The sequence below is a fragment of the Leptinotarsa decemlineata genome, unplaced genomic scaffold, assembly GCF_025532065.1.
Source record: "Leptinotarsa decemlineata unplaced genomic scaffold, Ldec_3_MD MMD2_tig00026294_RagTag_RagTag, whole genome shotgun sequence".
NCBI classification, from domain to species: Eukaryota; Metazoa; Arthropoda; class Insecta; order Coleoptera; family Chrysomelidae; genus Leptinotarsa; species Leptinotarsa decemlineata.
The window spans coordinates 1,621,979-1,638,623 of record NW_027412674.1 but is presented as its reverse complement, the minus strand read 5'-3'; the positions used below and the strand labels follow the sequence as shown (position 1 = coordinate 1,638,623).

Genomic DNA, 16,645 nt, shown 5'->3' with positions numbered 1-16,645 from the left:
AATCACAGATCTGATGATCCAATTTGACAGACGCCATTTTTGTTGTTGTTGTTGTCAACTCGGTGTGAATACAACTGTTACGGTTATATGATTACAGAACGTTTTTTTGTGAAAGGTAGGTCTTGGCGGGTACCTATTTTGCTGCACATTCGGTGTCATTAGTTTACATTCCGAAAAATATTTTTTCAGGTTATTTTTGGATTGATATGTCCTGGAGTAATTCTGCGTTCCACTGTACATATTTTTGCTTCTCTTTTCAGTCACCATACTGCTCCTTGGCCGAGATAAAATAAAAATTAAATGAAAACTTCCCATCCTTCGATAAAAGACAAAGTCTGAAATGAATGTCATATAAATAAAAGGGACCTACTAAATATACCACCTACCGTATCAATTTTTCATTCTTCATTTCGGTACCAAAGTATTGTAAATTTTTAAAGTAAAATTCATCGATCATTTCAAAATCGACTCTTGGCAAGTTGTTTGGAGTCAGCTTTACAAAACTAGGCTCAACATTCTTTTTGCAATTATTTTAACAAAAATACGAAGTTTGTGGAAACCATTGACATTAGAAAGAGCACATTGTCGCATACACTACAGAGGGCGCTGGCTGACTAGATGACAATATGGCTAATATACCAGTAACGTTGAATTTCTTATTTTTTTGGTGGGTGGCATGAATGCATAATTGATTTATTTCATTAAGGTTCATGAGCATTCGAAAACCATTTGAAAATACAGCTCGTTAAATTCTATTTATAATTATATTTAGATATAACTTGTATTATATCAGTTATCAAGGCAAATATTGTTGTCTATTTTTATGCTCAATTCCTGGATTCGAGCGATTTTATTATTGTATATTTATTTGTTTGCTGGCTTTATTCTTGAAGAAAATGAAGGAATAAATGGAGAAAATTTTAATTGATCGTTCATTTTCTCAGGAGAATGGAGTACCCATATCACAATTTATTGGTTTATTCGGCATTGAAAATGTATGTCATATCGGATCCATTCTGATTGTTTTTGCAACATTGAGTATCAACTTTTGTTTAGCTGACAGCTCGCGTAGGAACATTTCGTTTTTTCATCGAGTTTAATTTGTGTATGTTTTGAAAGTGTTTTAGAGATATATTTGAATATTGATATGGTGCATTCTTGTGCTGATTTTAATTGTGCGGAAAGGCACAATAAAACAGAAAGCGCGTTGGTTTATAAGTGAGTTATTTTATATAATGAATTTAGGTTCCCAAATGATGAAATGATGAGAAAAAAAATGGGTGGAAAGTATTAAAAAGAAAGAACTACACTTTATGACTATAAATGAAAGGGGAACGGAAATATTGAATTTGATGATAGTTTTTTATTTCACTTTCAAGTATTCTCCACAGAAAGTATTATCTGGAGTTAATCCCGTTACTGAAAGTATGAAACAAAATTAATTGAATTTAATCATATGATTGATGGTATTATTACGTCAAAGGCTTTTGTTGAATCAGTTCGAGTACAATCAATTATGTCTATACTTGACCTCATTCAACTTCCTCTCAAGTTTTGGAAGATTCAACAGATTACCCTAGCGAGCCTGTAACGCTTGAATTTAGTAGCTATATTAAAAAGAGATATGTATGTAGGAATCATTTTTTTTATAATAAATTGCAGTTGTTCAGATTGAGGATTGTAGTATGAATTGTATATTTGAGATGATTCTTCAATCCAGTTTGCTATATTTCTTGATTTTCATAACTGTATATTATTAAATAATGCATAAAATCATAGTATATAACTCATTTGCAAACATGATTTTTCGTGTATAATTCATTTCTTGTGGAGAATGTTTCATTAACTGAAACGTTAACGGGTTCATATACACTTCCATAATTAAATTGATAATTATAGGCTTCATAAATTTTATGATTTGGCAATGTTGATTATTTCTATTGTTCCTATTGGTCAATCGAACAAGAAGCGGAAATAGGGGCGTGACGTCATCACCCTACCACATTCGATTTTCAATAATTAATTACGGGAAAACTACGTTACTTAGAGAGATGAAACAAAGTGCATTGTTTTTCAATTTAAAATTTCTATCAAGTGAACTATAAACCAAAAATCATGAAACTAGCCCATTGTATGTATTATACATTTAGATACCAAAACGATTGAATGTGGTCGACTCTTCAATACAACTAACTATGATAAATTTAACTCGTTGTGCAATAATTTCAATTGGTCCTCTATTATGTCTTCAACAGACCTGTTTCGCGAATTTTATGAGAATATAAAAATATTTTTTCAATGTTCATTTCCCAAGCAAAAAATTCGGACGAAATCTAAGAAGCATTGGATAACGAAGGGAATGAGAAATCCGTGTAAAAACAGGTTGGCATTACAATACATTAGAAAGTATTCTAATGACGATTTCTTTATCGACTACTACAATAAATATATAAAGGTATATATAGCGGTTATTAAGAAAGCAAAAGACATGTATTACCTTATGGATTAAGACTTATCTGCCAGTCAGATAAGTCTTAATTCATTTTAGACTTTGGCCGCGAACTTCAATATCATGAAGTTTATCGGGAAGAAGTTGATGGTTGATGGTATCAAATGCACGTGATAAATCAAATAGAATACTGATCGATTTTCCGCCATTTTCAAATTTGGATAAAACATGATTGACCAGAGAAAAAGAGTAGCATCTTGGGTTGATGAATCAGATTGGAATCCATATTGGCTCTTCGCGAGTAGGTTATACTTTTTACAGAAGGATACAAGTCTGTTGAGAAAGGATTTTTCGAAACTTTTGAAAATGGAGACAGTTGTGAAACTTTGCACCAGTCATCTTAAAATTTTTATAGCAAATTTTTGATTTCTCTCTAAAAATGTCCGTATGAGTAAAAATGTATCAGAAAAGTTATCTATACATGAATTGATGACAATTAAACGAACTTGTTTTTCAAAATGAAGGGGATATCTGTCAAAAATAAGCAAAACGTTAACTTTATCCTAGTTGCATAAAATTTGGCACATGGATATAAAATTGCCGTAGACACAACTTTTTCAAGTAACTTTTTGTTAAATTCGATCTAGAAATGCACATTTTCAATTGAAAAAAAAAAGTTGAATTTGACAAACACTGAACGTCAGTGGGTCGCAGTGGGCCGCATCATTTTAAGTTAAATTTAAAGCACAAACAAGTGCCGAAGTTAAACTTCAATGAAACTTTTCGAAAAAAAAGTTTCCAATATGGTCCAATATGGTCTCAACAGGAGTTGAGAAGCAGCGCTCTTCCATTCAACCTACAATCTTGAAGCAAACCAATTAATCAGCAATAAACCGAGTTCAATTGTCTAGAAATGACATACAACAACATCAGTGATATGACTTAAGCTTTCGACTGTGTCAATCACACATTATTACTACAGAAACTCTCTCACTATGGTATAAGAGACATGGCCCTGAAGTGGATGGAATCATATTTAACAGGACGAAACCAACTGGTTAGCACACAATGGATCAGAAACAATTTCTTGTTTCAATTTTACACTGCTTCTTACTAGGAAAAAATACAGTTCTAACGAAACAATGGCTTGAAAAGGGTTATAGGGACTTCGCTTCATCATAAACAACAATTCAACTTCGGATTGCTGACTTCAGACATGGTCGTAGAGATACCAATGACGCAGAAAGCAGTGGACGTCCAAATGATGCAGTAACAACAGAAAACATGAAAAAAATCCACAACATCGTTTTGAATGATCAGAAAGTGGAATCGTGCGAGTTAGCTGAGCCAGACCTTACAAAAATGCTCATAGGTTGAAAATCATGCTTGAATAAAAAGGTTATTATTGACAATTAGGCCTACTTTGTGAAAAAAGAAGAATGATTCCTCAAAAGTGGTATTGAACGGCGCTGGTAGGATTGTGTGGCTTTCTATGGTGATAACGTTGATGAATTGATCCAATTTTGATTTCTAAGGCTCCGGACTTTCCAGCTCGTGTGTTAGTTCTCAAATGCCATTTCGCAAGATTTGAGTTCGCTTCAACAGTAAATTATGATTTGAGCATCAATGAGTTCGTAATTTCACCTCCAGAAACATTTAGGACTGAAACCAAATTGTGCAATTGAACGATTCAAAAATCATAAATAATTTCGTCAAACAGTTTTTTCGTCAATTGAGCTTTCGTAAATCAACAAAACCTCGATTGTTTTCTTATCTGGAGGATTTACTGGCAAAATTGAAAAACGTCAATTCTCTTTTTCCATGTACAGTCAAAAATATTGAGAAATGAATAATATAGAGCAATGATGTCAATTTTTTTTTCAAATATCTTGATTGTTTTGTTTTCTCATTGGTGGGAGATATATGAGTTTTGATTTTTCATTCTCAATTGTTTAAACATTGTTATAAATTATAATATTGTTCATGACATGATCACAATTCCCTTCAATTCTGAATAATATGAAAGATATATTTTATTTGAAAATTATTACTGCTGCTTTTACGTAATATGAAAAAAGTTTGTTTCAAAAGATAACGATATAGGAAAATTAAACGAGTCCTGCTTGTTATATATAGGTATATGTGTTATGTGCTTTTTTTGGGAACGAAAAGTTTTTGCTTTCTACTTCTCCATCTTCATAAGTAGGAAGCCAAAATATTTCTTCTTCAAAAACTGATCTCTGCTGAAAGTAAACTCCATCCAATCCAAACGAAAATATTTCCTTGCGATGTTAAAATCGTTTTCCTGCTTCATTTCATATTTAATCATTTCAAAAATTACCATTCATTTTAGAGTATTACAACCCCGTCGTTATCGATTTTGTATTCTACCACTTCATCATCATATAAATCACATGCAGAAACACATATTTATTCATAGGTCAAGATCGCAGTGCTATACCAGTGAATCAACCATGAAAAATAAACATGAAACAAAATTGAAATTGAAATGCGTATCGTAGCACAACTACTTCAATGAACTAAACTTAAAAAAAACTTTTCTCTACTCAGTTTGTATTCCAAACATTCGTCATGGAATTGAATCAGATATCATTCAGGGGATTCCTACATATGAAAGGTAAAAATGTCACTACACTACCTCGCTGGTAGACATCGATGTTTCACCGTAAGACACTTGCCTTGGGACTCTTCAATACCAATTTGGATAACATTATGAATGAAAATACACAATACATTCATAACTTACGACTTCATGTCAAGAAATGAACTTGATCTATTGATGTCAACAATGACATCGTAATAACATTTATTCGCTTATTTTATTAAATCCCAGTCAAAGGATTCTTGTTTAAATTGAAAGAGGTATATTTTTAGTAGTGATCAATTTTTGGTTTTTGGCTTACAACTGATCCATCTTGATACACATTTTTTGTATCAATATGTAGTGATAGAAAGCCAAAAACGTTCTTTCAAAATAGTTAATCTCTCCTAAAACTATATCCCTTTCAATTAAAAAAAAAAAGTCGTAATCGTGATCAACCTGAATTTTTGTTCGAATCACCCAAATTAAGAATCAAAAATGAGACTCACATTGGAGTTTATACAAATGTTCGCTGGAAAAAAACCAATGAATAATAAAGATGAGTCCATCGTATTTTTGGTGGTGAGGTATAGAATTTTCCAATACTTTTTTTCGCTCGATGAAAAGATTAAAAAATTCCTTCAAAAATAGTCAGCAACGCATTCGAAAAGAAACTGATAACTAATTGACTTTCCACAAAACTGAAATGAAAATGGAGTTATAAAAGAAAGCAGTTCTGGTGAACATGTCATGAGGCTTTGTGCATAATGATGAACTAATCAAATTATTTCCATTAATGAACTTGCACCGCTGAATTCATAAAATGATCACCATTTCACAAAGAGGAATTAGCAAGCCTCTATTTCATTCACCCCGTCGCGTCGTCGGTACAAAGTATCAAAATATCAAATATTATACGATATAGTCGGATGAGGACAGACACTATCAAAATTGGAAACATACGACGTACTACAATTTTTCAGTTAGCAATAGATATACGGGTTTCGCTCCGTATTCTGTGTATTTTATCCCCATAAGGATTATTTTCACTACGTTTCGGCAAAGTCTCATTTGCCATCTTCTGGTGATGTCTGAAGTTTCTCAACTAGACGGATTAGTTCAAACTCTGTGTCTCAATTTATAGGGATGGATGCTCCCTTTTACCTGCGTTGCTGTCACTACCTGTATTTGCTCGACTACCTGTTTTGGTCCTATTACCTGTCTCTCCTGCCTCTGTTATTATACCTGTATTGTGATGTGCTTAGTTTTGCTTCTGGGGTTGAGCGGTCTGTTTATTTGTGTGAAGCGATAAAACGGATTTCCATGTTGTTGGTAATCTTTGCACATCATCCCTCTTGTTCATATTATTAGGTCGTTTTTCAATTTCGATAGCCTCTCTGATTGTTAGCGAATAAACGTTTTCATTGCTTGCTAGTATTTTTGTGTTATGGAAATTGATGATGTGTCCTGGCTGTAATACGTATTTGAAGTGAGAAGACGTGGTGACTTTTCCCATCACTGCTAGTTTGTGTTTACTTTGCGTATGTTGATTCGTCTGTTGGTCTGGCCGATGTAAGTCTTGTCACAATCGTGGCATGGTACTCAATACACTCCTTGTGAGTCCAGTAGTATCTGATCCTTAGGATTACGAAGCATGGACCTTATTGTCCGTTCTGGTACGAATGAAGTTGATATGTTGTGTTCAGAAGAAGGGATATTGTTAGGGCTGTTCTTAATTTGAGACGACGAGCTCGCTTATGTATTCAAGAGGAAGGCGATCATTTCGAACACTTGTAATACTTTTTTGCATTTTTAACAAGCTCATGATTTCTTTATTGGATTTTGAAACGCACCGTTCCCAGCCAAGTGTTTGTCCAAAATACCGAATAATGTTCTACCCGGCTGTTGTCTTTCCGGAAATAGCAAATTTGTGCTGTTTTCGAACTATTCCTATCAAAGTTTCAACATATCTCATTTTTCTCCATTCTAGAATAAGAAAATTTCGACTGAAATATTTGATGAGTTCTGGCAACTAGTGTCCATTAAACAAAATTTTTCGATGAAGTCACAAATAAAACGCAACTTTGCCCCAATTTAAGCTTCGATGTATCTCCTGATCCCAATGGTGGGGGTCGCATTTGAATTACCCTGTATATATATATGAATACAATCAAATCTCTCAAGAGTAGAATTGACAGACTTTCACATCCAAATTTAATCAACAAAATATCATTTAGCATTTCAAATAACATATCTCCTAGCTCATCACAAATTCCACATAATAATACTGCAAATGACCATATTCACATTCAGATCCCTACCGTATATTCAAGAACTCACTTCTAAATTGAATCATGTGTTAAAAAATAAATACATCAAAAGTAACAAAAAGAATATGAAAACCATATCAAATTTACATACTAAATATAGAAAACAAAAATAAATCGAATATTATTTGCAACATTTCAATTTTGAAAAGTTGTATATTGGTAAGAGAATATATGACAAAGTTATGTTAAATATCGTTACAACAAACATGAAGTTTGTTTAAAAAATTAAAATCCAAATTATTTGCACAAATATGCATGAATTTGAACAAAGTTATGCCCAACTGATTTTGTTATCATTAACTTATTAAAGTGTGTATGGTGATTATAAAAGAAATACAAACTGGAGGCCATGTTTTGTTATTTAGGCATAACTTTCAACTGTGAACTTATCTCAATAATATTTTGCAGTTGTTTTTCGACAGACATTCTCCACACCCTACTGTGTAGGTGGTTGGGAGAGATTAGTATTTCGAAATGTATTTCGAAATATTTATTTCTCTTTGTTTGAAGGTGATTGACAATGTTTCGTGATGAATTTCACTAGTTCGGACTTCCATTGTCTACTATACAGGGTGTCCCTGAACTTCCTCTTTTCCTCTCGGGAATGCATAGATGGGGTCAAAATATAACCAGTACTTCATATAACTTTTTTTCCTAAAATCCTTCGTTACCAAGTAACGGGCCCTCAAAGTTACAAAATGAAAAATGTTTTTCTTTGATAACTTTTCAAGTGAATATTCAAAATCATCCAAATTTTGGTAATTGACTAAACAAATGAATTCCTTCGATGAGCTTTCATGCAGGAGTCAGTTGTTTTGCTACAAAGTCAGGAACGGACTACCCCCGATGGTCCACACCCCAAAACTTTGAAATGACAGATATTTTTCAATATTTTTCAACAAATTGAGGTTACTTGGACAATTTTATGAATAAAAGTACTCGTGTGGAAAGTCGATCGGAGCAACGAGTCTTGATAAAAATGTAGTTTCACTCGACGACATCAAACCCGCTCGTCCACCATTATTTGAAATGAATAATTATCAAAGCAGAAATAATAGTGATAACGTTAATTCAACAACATTTATCCTGAGATGTCTACCATTATTCGAAAATATTAGTTTTTAAGGAAAATGGAAATGATAGGTAAAATGTTCATAACGAATTTTTATAATGCAAACACGTTTAACTAACGAAACTCAAGAGCCTCAAGAGCAAACAGAAATGAAAAATCCGCTACAGAAACTGCTCGATATGACCACCTTCTCTCTCTATACATTTTCTTAGTCTGCGAAGACACCCTCTCTGTACTTGAAATAGCATTCCAGGGTCGTTTCGTATGGCTTCACAATGTAATGTTATTCTATTCAACAATGCATCTCTTGTGTGAATAGGTGTAGCGTAAACAAGGCTTTTTAGATGCCCCCACAGAAAGAAATCCAATGGATTTAAATCCGGAGACCGCGATGGCCATGAATATGGCCCACCTCTACCAATCCATCTATTGTAGAAAATAAAGTTCAGATGGTCACGCACAATCAAACTAAAATGAGGAGGAGCGCCATCATGCATAAACCACATATCTCTTCGGGTTTGCAATGGAACATGTTCCAAAAGTCCATTCAAATCGTTCTGAATGGACTCCAAATAACGTTCTCCATTCAATCGGTCCTGTAGAACGAATGGTCCTATAAGATGGTTTCCTATGACACCAGCCCAAACATTCACGTTGAATTTCCGTTGGTGTTTGGTTTGCAATATCCCATGGGGATTTTCTTCGGCCCATATATGGAGATTATGAGAGTTGATAACTCCATCTCTACTGAAACCTGCTTCATCAGTGAATAAAACTCGATTAATAAAAGTCATATCCTCTCTTTGCCTATCCATGAACCAATTGGCATATTCCAGTCGTGCTGGAAAATCTTGAGGTGTCATGGCATGTACCTTCTGGATGTGAAATGGGTGGAGCAGTTGTTCCCTAATTATTCTATGAATAGTGGACTTGGATGTATGGAACTGTTCTGATAGATTTCTGATGCACATTGAAGGATCATCAGCGACGGCTTCCAAAATATTTTCCTCCAATACAACGGTACGTACAGTCCTAGGAGCGCCCTCACCACCTCGTTTTGGCAAAACTGTACCTACAATAATATCGAAATAAAACAACGTGCTCAAATTAATTATCAATTATTACATACCTGTCTCCCTCAAGCTGCGATCGACACGCTCGAATGTTTTTCTTGACGGTACCGTTCGATTGGGAAAATGCTCGGAATACAGACGACGAGCTTCTGCAGCATTACAAAATGCTCGTCCATAAAATACATGCATATCTGCATATTCATTGAATGTAAACTGTTCGGCCATATCAAAAAAATTCAAAATATCCTATAGAATATTGACAATACAATGATAGTCATATGACAACGCACCACTCAACAAAACAAAATCGCATTCCAGTTTCTCATTTTTTATCAAAACTTTCTAAAAGGTTTTTTTGTCAACATCTGTGAAAGAAATGGAACATAATTATTCCCTGGATATTTTTCACCTGATCATGTGCAGCCGTTTTTGTAGTTCATTCGTTTGCTTTTTATTAGTATAGTAAATATTTTTTCCGATGTGCGTTTTTTCAGCTAAATTTAGATTCGTGTTAAAGAATTTCTCCCATAAAATTATAATTATCAGTGAAACTCCTCAACAGTTTAGCTGTGAAGAAGAATTTGAAACATTCGAATGTTGAGTTTCATGAGATTCAGATAACTGATCAACACGAAACGTGATTATTCCACACGTATTATGTACATACAAAATATGGAATGAATTCGATATTTCATAGTAGAGTAGCTTGTTAGTTTAAAAACACCACGAATCTACAGAACTTGATATTTCTTTTGAAAAAAAATATCTGCTCTCACAATTGTGACTTAAACTTCCATATAGGTACTGTACTTTTTGTTTACGACTTCATTTCAGCATACTTTGTATTATTCCTGTTATAAATGTTGTTGAATTAACGTTATCATTATTATTTCTGCTTTGATGATTATTCATTTCAAATAATGGTGGACGAGCGGGTTTGATGTCGTCGAGTAGAACTACATTTTTATCAAGACTCGTTGCTCCGATCGACTTTCCACACGAGTACTTTTATTCATAAAATTGTCCAAGTAACCTTATTTTGTTGAAAAATATTGAAAAATATCTGTCATTTCAAAGTTTTGGAGTGTGGACCATCGGGGGTAGTCCGTTCCTGACTTTGTAGCAAAACAACTGACTCCTGCATGAAAGCTCATCGACGGAATTCATTTGTTTAGTCAATTACCAAAATTTGGTATCTACAATCGAAACGTCGTGAACTAACGTGACTTGGAATCTCTACACTTTTTTATTTTTATTATTTTCTTTTTTCATTCCTTTAATTTTTATTTATTCAATTATTATATATCTACTTGTAGGTTATTTCACTATCATTTCATTTCAGGTTTATTGTTGCTTAATATAATTGTTATTTTCAACTATTCTTTTTTAATTATTCTTTTTTACTTGTTTCAGGGATTTCAAATTATTTTATATAGTAGACAATGGAAGTTCGAACTAGTGAAATTCATTTATTTCCCTATACGTATGTGTCTCTCCTCGATAGTTTCCACTATCGGTTTCTGTGCACTGTATGCTGTTTGACTTGCAACCATTCTGAGTGCACCTAAAATGATTACAGAACATGCACCAACTTTCGACACTATCTGTATTTTGGTTGTGCAACTAATTAAAAAAATCCCCCATGTTGCACATTTGAAAATATATATACTATATATTTTAGGAATCACACATTGAAAGGTAAGACCTCGTTAGTCATCAGCTCGCACAAGTTTCGACTTTTGAGAAGTCAGAAGTCACTCAGCTTTCTAACCCCTATTTAATTATATGCGAGCGCTTTCTACAGCTGGTCGTACTATCAACATCAGGCTTCTAAAATGAACCGTCGTATACGGGATGATGTCTATCTATCATTTTAGCAAAATTTTTTTGTAGTACCCATTAAAAAATGGTTGTGATCCCATATCTAGATGTATTTTTCAATGCTGAACAACTTTTCCAAATAACATATCCCGAAATTTCGAATTTTTCAAAATGAGGGTCAATCCACCAACACTGACATAAAAACTTGGCAAGTTGACTTGGGTGTCACACCAATAGGTGTGACACCCAAGTCTTATATCTCGCTTGCGTTTACGCAGTTATTTTTATTGAGTACTTCTCTTTGTTTTTCACATTTTGTCTTCAATCGAGGACCGCCTGCCCGGTACTGACGATGCCCAATAGGCTGAAACAGCTGTCTTCCGGTGGCTCTTAAATTGAAATCAATATGGGAATGATCAGAATGATACTTATTTATTTATCTATCTAAAGCCCATGATATCATTACGAAAATAGATCAACTGTTTATTTTCTGGATATATTACATTGTTATAGATTGATAATAATAATAATGTTTGATCACCAAATAGAGATAGAAGGTAAGTATACGGATACAACTAGACGGATTAGTTCAAACTCTGTGTCCCAATTCATAGGGATGGATGTTTCCTTTTACCTGCGTTGCTGTCACTACCTGTATTTGCTCGACTACCTGTTTTGGTCCTATTACCTGCCTCTCCTGCCTCTGTTATTATACCTGTATTGTGATGTGCTTAGTTTTGCTTCTGGGGTTGAGCGGTCTGTTTGTTTGTGTGAAGCGATAAAACGGATTTCCATGTTATTGGTAATCTTTGCACATCATCCCTCTTGTTCATATTTGCTCGACTACCTGTTCAAAACTTGGCACGTTGACTTGGGTGTCACATCAATAGGTGGTTCCACTTATGTCTCGCTTGCGTTTACGTAGGTATATCTATCAAGTACTTTTCTTGAGTTTTCACATTTTGTGTTAACAATAAGTTAAAAAAGCTCTTGTGTTACATGGAAGCTTCTGAACATATCTGCTGTAATATTACAAAGAATTTGTCTTGTACTTTCTGGAGGTTTGGAGGGTAGAGATTTCGTTGACATTTTCAATTATGTTCAAATTATCTTTCAGTGAGCGATATCCATTTCAAAACTTTTTTCCTGAAACTTGTAATATTATAATTGTATTTGACTATATCGACTATTATCTGATAAATTTATGGTCCCCCCAATCGTTTTCTCACAACGGGAAACGATTACAGAATTATTCCTGTTCCTTGTTCAGTAGAAGGGCCCAGCTGGGGTTAACTGAATATTTCCTATTTTTAATGTTATTTAGAATACTCATACAGAATGATTGCCTCATGTCAGGGACCTATGTGTCTTCGAGAACACTGTCACTTGAGTATGTTCAGCCTTTGTGGAGTATTATTTATGATATCCACCTTTGAATTGTATTAGGATTCACCAAATAACGATCTTCAACTCCTTTCAATCCATACAACAAGTACGCACAATAAAATCCTTACCAAAACGATTCTATTTCCCATCTGCCAATAACAGCCATGTTATTTTGCCTTTTTAGCGACCTCGTTTGAAAAATTCAAAACATTTCAAAAATGTGCTTGTTACTCAACAGACTGCCTTCTAATGTCACGTCTATGAAAGAAAGCTATAAAGAAGTTCAGCGTTATTTTTTTGCCGCTTCATTAAAAATAATGAACATCAGGTGTAGGGTGTTCTCCAGAAAAGATAATGTCGTTTTATTTTTCATCATTTCATAGATGTTACTTGCATTTTCTTTTTTCGTTTTCACTGGTTTTCCAGAAGAAATTACTTTTGTCAGGCTGCGTATCAAATTACGTGATTTGTTTCAGAAATGCTACAAAATGTGACACAAGGGATCAAACGGACGGATAAGGACGTAGTTTCTCTAGAGAATGGATATTTTATGTGTGCATGTGTTATGAGGAGTGACTTTTTAATGGAGTTTCTTTTCTGTTCAGTTTAGGGTTGTTTGCAAAACAAAAAAAAACAGGTTCAACAAATTACATTTTTATTATTTCAGGGAAATAATTTTTCAACTTCCATGTATGGTAATCAATGAAACAGGATGATTCTTGATGAGGACTCGTGAGAAGTATTTGAACTGTAAATTTTTCGCTTTATTGTATTCGCTTTATTGTGAATGTATCAATTTTTGCTTTCGAGTTACAATATGGAGTGTTTGATGCAAAATTTTCAGTAGTGGAAAATTCTTTAAATCTGTTCAAATGTAACTAATGTTCAAATACAAAATATCATTATTCAAATCGTAATTATTCGTTTATTACAGCTATTTATTATTTGATAGTAGCCGTTACTTAATTTTCTCAAATGTAAATCCCGATATTACCAACTTTTGAAGTTATTTCATTTGGAATTGTAGTGGTAATCGGTTGGAGAGAGATCTGTGGAGTATGGTGGATGAGGCAGAACTTCGACGCTGAATTCGTTTGATTTTTGACGGTGATTTGTGAAACGCGCGAACGAGCATTGTCGTGGAGCTGGATCGGACCTCTTCTGATGACCAGTGCCGGCTGCTGATGCAATTTTAAGTTATGTTCCCTCACATAAGGCTCTGTTGTGATGGTTTGGTCTGGTTGCAGAAACTAATAGTAAATCACACCAGCCGTTGACCACCATACAAAGTTTTTTTCTTGTCTCTGGTGGTAATGAAGATTCTTTCATCAGTTGATTGGTCTCTCAAGATTTTTTCTGTCGGGTTTCTTCGTAATCTTCTGTACGTTTTTTGACAGGCAAGGTTATTGAGTTTACTTTTATAGTTCGAAATGTTAAGGACCACTGTTGCGTTCTCTTTGTTAGCAGGCAGAATATTTTCGTCAGCATTGAGATTTTCTATAACCACCTTTTCACCCCTTGAAATGTTGAATTTCAGAGGTTTGGATTTTCTCAGAATTCTCTCAGAATCGCTTCATGATTCTTCTTCATTATCAGCAAGTGGTTTCTCAATTCAGGCTTCTATGTTCGGGAAGATTTCTTCTGTGGCTATTGTCGATGGTGTTACGTTGAAATTTCCCCCTTTATCTAGTAAACTTGTTTCATCACTGGTGAGTGGCCGATTGGATTTATTGATAACAACCAGCCTAATGTCTACTTTTGGATTCTTGGGCTGTTTTCCCTGAATCTGGTTGAATTTCCCCTTATTTCTCTCATTAGATGACGGTTAGGTTGAATCCATTGTTTTGAGGGTTAACATATCAATATTGTCCCAGTCTTTCTGCTCCAGTAAGTGACTAAGTTTCAGGTGATATTTTAAAAGTTGTTCAAAATTTTTTGCTAGCTCCTTCCGTGTCCGATGGATTCTGCCTCTTATATGTCTTCATCCTAATATATATTCGCTGGGCTTGTGGTGTATTGATAATCCTCTTCGAATGTATACATTTTGGTATAGTTCTTAATTCTCTGCAACGTAAAAGAAATGTTAGAAAACTTAAAAGTTGAACTATTTTCTTGCATGATGCTTCTAGTCTCTTAACAAACTGGAAGGTTTCCTCCCTGTAGAGTCGACTAATATAGAAATGTAGGATTTTACGGCAGCCATCAAGGTTTTGATTGGCTTCCCGGTTTTGCCCTGGTCTTCTTTGGTTGGAACCTCCAAACTTTCCAACCTCAACTGCGGCAGTGGCATGGACGATGTACTCTTCTTACTCTTCTTGACGTGTCAACTGAAACTGCAGCTCTCATTTCTGCCGTGTCATTGGTAGTGCTGATTTTCGTAGATTATTTTTTACAACTTTCTTGGATTGCCATTTATTTACCATGAATATCTTATGTATCGTCTAATGTAATATTATTTATATTATATCCGGAGTTATAACATTCGTGAAATATTTATGATTTGTAGATGGTAAATAATAAAAGTACTATTGTGTGCAGACACAGTGGCTTCGTCTCATTTAGTTGGAACGTTCAAAAATGCGGGTGCTGCTGCCATAACCAGTGAGAAAGAAAAACAGCAGGAATATCGAAATGTTGAAAACAACTTTTCATTTTATCCTGTAGCTGTAGAATCTTTCGGTGTATTTGAGCCCTTATCTTTAAATTTTGTTAATGAAATCTACAGAAGGATGACTGAAGAAACTAAAGAAAAAAGATGTACTACTTTTCTGGTTAAAAAAATTAGTTAAGCTATACAGCCTGGTAATTTAGCTTCTGTTTTTGGCACCATCCCATCGTCACATTCACTGGATGAAATTTTTCTTCATCCCGTCCTTTCCAAATCCTATTTATACCCTGGTCACGATGGGAGATTGTTTCCTCATAAAACCTCCCATATTCCTTGTGATACTCCCCATAATTTTACATCAGAAGATACAGAGAAACATGAACAAGTTATAGAATTCAAAACGCGTGCCATATCTAATTGGTTTCAGGCAGTTTAGCTTCGAATTCCTTATCCTACCGATCCAATGAAGGGGTGAGTCATCGATTCCGTGATTACTCACAAGAAGACAGCAGTGGCGAACGTAATATCAACAGTTACAACAAACACGAGATGGGCGCTGGAATATTTAAAAACGGATAAATACAAGATATCAATACTAGTATTTCTAGTATGGAAGGTATTTTAATCAAAGCGTTCGCAGAAGTTATCAAAGAATTGTGGTCAGAAGTTTCATCTGATAGAGTAATAAACACTGTCTTTTTTAAAAAACAGATTCATAGACTTGCCCCTCAAGTCATGGGATCTCCCAATCAAGACGCCCGCGAAATCCTTCGATATATTTTAGAAGCTTTACATGAGGACCTCAATGGAATTAATGAGAAACCTAAATCGCGAAAAAGCGCCAAGAGTCCTGGCTGAGATACTTGAACATGATCAACTCTAAGATTGAAGACAACTTCGTTGGTCAATTGAAATCTACTATGAAATGCACACACTGTGGATTCTCATCAGTAACCTTCGATCCTTTCTGGGATTTGTCTCTCCCTATACCACAAAGAACAGGCCAATTGAGTTTGTCACAATGCTTGGATTTCTTCACGAAAGAGAAAACCCTGGATGGAGATGAAAAACCAATCTGTTCGAGGTACGAGGAAAGAAGAAAATGCACAAAGTCCCTATCAATCCATAAGTTTCCCCGTATTTTAGTAATTTACTTAAAAATATTCTCTCCAACGGAAAGATTCAGAGGCAAATTTAATGTTGCCATTCAGTTCTCTTCAGAAGGATTAGATATGAGCAATTATGCAGCAGACAATATGGCTCCTTGTCGTTACAATCTATATGCACTTTCGAATCACAGTGGG

General features: G+C 34.5%; 1 protein-coding gene across 1 annotated transcript in view; it reads left to right on the top strand.

The window, feature by feature from the left end:
* LOC111505874 (uncharacterized) overlaps nucleotides 1-16,645 on the top strand; it is a 404,328-nt gene that overhangs the window by 238,493 nt on the left and 149,190 nt on the right. The window lies entirely within an intron of this gene.